Raw genomic sequence first — 6,000 nt, 5'->3', positions numbered from 1 at the left:
TATATTTCACTTTGTGTGTACTGCAGTCTTTTTCTGAAATTAGAAAAACTACTCTGGAAAAGTAATGTTTATCCGAATGTGAAAATAATACTGTTTCAATGTACAACATGGTCATGTCCTTAGGAACAAATAATCTGTTTAAATTTAAAAGTTTTGCAGTCAAGAAAATCTTGTCGGTACTGTATTAACAGTCTGTGTGTTACGTTAATATTCTACTGTGCACAAATAATCCGTAAGTGAAATCAAATTACGAAGAAGTATTATCAGACACCAATTACAAGTTAAAAATATTTTGAAGTAGAAACTATTGGCAGCTAACACAAATTTCCATTTTCAAGACGTGGGAAATGGTTACGACATTAAGGAAACCCAGTGCATTTTCAAATATCGCGTGTTTCATTCTAGAAGATGTTCTGTTTCAAAGTGCAAGATGGTGCACGACTGAACAAATATGGCTTAACCATCCACACGTTATGTAACTACCTTTGAAAATGTATAGAATTTTACGCATCATAAAACTCCGTAATTGAACAATTAACAATATCTTGCAAACAGTATTAATATATTATATATCACTTGAATATGTAAAATTCGCAAGATTTACAAAAGCTTCAGGAAACACGATCTCAAGTCTCACCACAACAAAAAAAGCCAAAATTGCTGTAAAGTGCTTTTGGCGGTTTCTAGCTCGCATTCCTTCAGATGATTCTAAAATCGGCCTCTAGATTTATGAAAGGTCATGCGTTCTTTGGTACACTATCCTGACCCTAATATTATAATTCAGAATTGTACATGCAGACTCTACGAGTAAGATGAGCAGATTTTTTTTATTATTATCATCAGTTCCTCTACGTTCAGAAGGCGCTGTTATTCCATTATTGTATATTACTGGCTAGCCTGGCGCCCGCTGCTTCGCTTGTGTAGATTGTGTGGTCTGCACTGATATTTTTGTTCTTTTTTTCCATAACCGAAATTTTATGTTGTTCGCTAATTGCAACACCTTTTATCCCCCAAAACATATTTCTTTATGTCTAACCGAAAAGTAAAATAACAGTTTTCATAGGTAGAGCTTTAAAATTTCTTTAATATAACGAAATGTTTTCTTAAAAATTTTCATCCACTATTTCACTTCCTTAGGGGTTGAATTCCTATTTTTTTTTTTTTTAATTTCTAAGAGAGAAGCCAAATACAAATTTTCATAGCTTTAGCTTTGAAAATGCTTTCATAAGGAAATAATTTCATAAAACTTTTCTTCCCCCCTATTTCATTCCGTAAGGGGGATCGAATTATCAAAAACAAAAAAGAAATGACACGGAATTTTTTTTTTATTTCTAAGCAAGGACTACCAATGTTCATAGACGTAGTTTTAAAATTGCGTTAGTAGTTCTTCAATAATTAGTTATCTTCAAAGCAACTTCTACTCACTATTTTACCCACTTTATTGATAATGTTTTTAAATGCTGAAACACGTATTTTTTATTTTGACAGAGAAACCAAATGCCAATTTCCTTAGTTCTATCTTAAACATAGCGACATATTTTCGAAAAGTCTTTCACCCCCTTAGGAGAGGAATTGCGCAAAATCCTTCCTTAAACGAGACCTGCAGTATAGGATTAAAGCCCTCAGCAAATTGTACATTTCTGTTCTCAGTGATTTCGGCTGGGCGATGACGACCCCGGGAGTCAGTCAGTCGGGACATAGCCTTTTATATACAGAGATATATTCTTTTGCAGGTTGGAGAAAATGAAAATTCTAGCGTGTACTTGACCTTTGTTAGTAAAGAGTAGAACTTCTGTAACTATTCGTGAGGTATCGTGGGCAAGTTGCAACAATATCACATCACACAATCATGTTAACATTATCTAAAACAAACATGCGATCGGACGGTTAGTGATGCCGGTAGCCCAACAGCTATAAAGTTCTACCACGTGGTTGGCTCCCCACGGACGAAAGACACATAAAGCAAGGAAAATTTACGAGAAGGCAAAGCTCTAAATATTTAGAAAGGTGAAAGCTTATGCAGGCACAGCTGAAGGCAAACAGACATTCATACAGAAGCGAGTGCTCACTTCTTATCGACACCTTTGTGCGGCGCTCTTCCGGCGGATCCAAGTCTGCTACAGAAATTTGCTAAAAGAAAAATATGCCAAAGTTTTGCATTCCTTGCTGCGACAAGGCAAAGCAATCTTCCAGATTTGAAAAGCGAGACCAAAAGCTAACAGCTCTCCCCTCGCCAAGTAACAGCGCGCCACGCGGCCAGCCTAACTCACCCTTCTTCGACTGGAGCACAGCTGTCGACGCTCCCGTACCGGCGGCAGACTGCCTTCCGCTTCTCCAGCCTCTTCCACGCTCCGCGTGGACCGGAAAACCCAAAGATGCCATTTCCGCCACCAACCTAACGCAGGTGGATTTCTCACAAGTAGCGGAAACCTCTTTGCCGACTTGACCACTACGAGAGTTGGCTATTCTGTACAACTGCTGCTGAATCTGCAGGACTATCGCAGACTTTCTGCAGCAGACTACGCCACCGTCTAGCAACGTGACACACAATCACATTCATTCAATCACACTACTATGAGAGTAAAGAGAATAGAGAAACGAGGAAAAGAAAGAGAAATGGTAATGAAAATGGGCTACCGGACTAATGAAAGGTGGCTACAGGACCCTTTCACTTCCCATCACATAAAATTGTGGAAACCGTGATGTCGATGCACCAATCGATTGTTGCCACATGTCTGCCCATGCGGAACTCCCACACGCTCTGTGCCAAATCCTTCGCTGTGTTATTGCGTTTGAGTGGCTGAGAGGAGCATTTATGTTTGGTGAGACCCACAGAGTGCAGCACTAAATTGTGCTCTCGATAAAACAGCGTGTGTGGTCGTTGTCGAGTGTTACGGGAAGCACAATTCGTGGAAAATGTGTGCAGAACTGTTGGTGAATGAGTTTTAATACTGGAAGTGTACTGCCAAAACATACAGCAAAATCTGAAAAGTAAAACGTAGAGCAAAATGGTAGCAAACGGGATCTGTAGCGAATAAAAATCGTATGCAAAAAGAATTTAAGCACCAGTAAACATTTCTGAGCTGAGGAAAAGCCTAGAATGGTCTCCGACGAAATCTCAACGTCGTTAATCTGTGCAAGTGGGTGTCAAGAGACCATCGTGTCGAAACATAATCAAAAAGGACCTGTATCTGTGTCCTTAACAATTTAATGTTATGCATGATTTAAGGCTACAGACAAAATTTTGCGTGTTCATTTCAGCCGGTGGTTTCTGAATAAAGCAGAAGTCGGACATTTGGATCCTCAGTTTTCCATTTCTTCAGATGAGGCCTGGTTCAGCCTGCAGGATATATAAACTCACGGGACATATGCCATTACGCATCAGAAAATCCCCATAGTGCTTCAAAAAGCCATTGCATTATCTTAAGACTGGTGTTTAGTTCACTATGCCTGTTGTCCACATTGCAACATATACTACTGGCCATTAAAATTGCTACACCACGAAGATGACGTGCTACAGACGCGAAATTTAACCGACAGGAAGAAGATGCTGTGATATGCAAATGATTAGCTTTCCAGAGTATTCACACAAGGTTAGCACCTGTGGTGACACCTACAACGTGCTGACATGAGGAAAGTTTCCAACCGATTTCTCATACACAAACAGCAGTTGACCGTCGTTGCCTGGTGAAACGTTGTTGTGATGCCTCGTGTAAGGAGGCGAAATGCGTACCATCACGTTTCCGACTTTGATAAAGATCGGACTGTAGCCTGTCGCGATTGCGGTTTATCGTATCGCGACATTGCTGCTCGCGATGGTCAAGATCCAATGACTGTTAGCAGAATATGGAATCGATGGGTTCAGGAGGGTAATACCGAACGCCGTGCTGGATCCCAACGGCCTCGTATCACTAGCAGTCGAGATGACAGGCATCTTATCCGCATGGCTGTAACGGATCGTGCAGCCACGACTCGATCCCTTAGTCAACAGATAGAGACGTTTGCAAGACAACAACCATCTGCACGAACGGTTCGACGACGTTTGCAGCAGCATGGACTGTCAGGTCGGAGACCATGGCTGCGGTTACCCTTGACGCTGCATCATAGACAGGAGCGCCTGCGATTGTGTACTCAACGACGAACCTGGGTGCACGAATGGCAAAACGTCATTTTTCGGATGAATCCAGGTTCTGTCTACAGCATCATGATGGTCGCATCCGTGTTTGGCGACATCGAGGGTGAACGCACATTGGAAGCGTGTATTCGTCATCGCCATACCGGCGTATCACCCGGCGTGATGGTGTGGGGTGCCACTGGTTACACGTCTCGGTCGCCTCTTGTTCCCATTGACGGCACTTTGAACAGTGGACGTTACATTTCAGATGTGTTACGACCCGTGGCTCTACCCTTCATTCGATCCTTGCGAAACATTGCATTTCAGCAGGATAATCCACGACCACATGATGCAGGTCCTATACGGGCCTTTCTGGATACAGAAAATGTTCGACTGCTGCCCTGGCCAGCACATTTTTCAGATCTCTCACCAATTGAAAATGTCTGGTCAATGGTGGCCGTCACAATACGCCAGTCACTACTCTTGATGAACTGTGGTATCGTGTTGAAGCTGCATGGGCAGCTGAACCTGTACGCGCATTCCAATCTCTGTTTGACTCAATACCCAGGCGTATCAAGGCCGTTATTATGGCCAGAAGTGGTTGTTCTGGGTACTGATTTCTCAGGATCTATGCACCCAAATTGCGTGAAAATGTAATCACATGTCAATTCTAGTATAATATATTTGTCCAATGAATACCCGTTTATCATCTACATTTCTTCTTGGTGTAGCAATTTTAATGGTCAGTAGTGTAATTCTTTCACCAAACTATTAATACTAATCGGTATGCCTAGAAAGTCTTTAAGCCACATGCGTATCAAGACGAACGACTGTACGGAAAATATCAGCGAAGTGGCGCAACAGCACATATTGGTTTGACAAACATGTCACTAGTGTATTAGGTGCGCGGTGAGCAGAGGACAGTCAGCAGAGGCAGTGCAGTCTCCTGAATACTTCGACCACCTTCTCTCTCTCCCTTTTATTTTCAACTGTGGGACAATTTGAAGGATCAGAGGCACTTAAATAATGATAGAAGCTGAAAAAATGAATTAAAATTTGTGTCATAGCTTGCACTTGAACCTGGGTCTCCTTGCTCACTAGGCAGGTATGCTAGCCATTACATCCACAGCATTACAGCTAACATACCTGCACGAACTACATTACTCCAATGCCCTCCCTAACACAAACTTCAGTTCACACGTTCACCCTATTTTCCCTTTTATAATGCTGTGGTGATGTACTGGCTAGTATGTCTGCCTAGTAACCAAGAAGACCCATGTTCAAGTCCCAGCCACAGCACAAATTTTAATTCATTTCTTCAACTTCCATAATTATCGTAGATAAAGATGAGACTCAAATGTCTCGGTAAAAATTTAGTTACACTTAAATAATCCTCATACACTGGAAGAGATACAGCAGAACACTGAAAATGCTACTCCTGTTTGTTCTCGACCAGAGCTGTTACACGTGTGTCACAGATTGATAGATGGACTATAGTGCTTATGGTGCATGTGTTTAGCACCTTCTGTGATGGTCATTAACAAGGTCCACTTGGTAATGGCATGGAGCTGAAGGACAAGACCACTCGTGGGCTTACGTAAAATATATGTCAGTTACTGGATCCGCTTTCATTACTTGATTTATTATGACAAAAATTTTAAACATTCGGAACAAAGTGGATTCATTCATCTAGATAAAAAAAACCTCTAAAGTGAAAGGAATGATGCCTTCATCCAAGAAATAATTTTTATATACTACTTTTTTACTGTATAATAACGTACAAGTATTTTTGATATGTGGCACTGTAATTTTGAAATTCTTTTATTCTGTGCCACTCTATTCTCAGAAAATTAATACATTTCTCCAACTGATTGTTTTAAAACTTC

Source organism: Schistocerca nitens, chromosome 8 (assembly GCF_023898315.1).
Source record: "Schistocerca nitens isolate TAMUIC-IGC-003100 chromosome 8, iqSchNite1.1, whole genome shotgun sequence".
NCBI classification, from domain to species: domain Eukaryota; kingdom Metazoa; phylum Arthropoda; class Insecta; order Orthoptera; family Acrididae; genus Schistocerca; species Schistocerca nitens.
Note: the sequence above shows the minus strand (reverse complement) of the source record.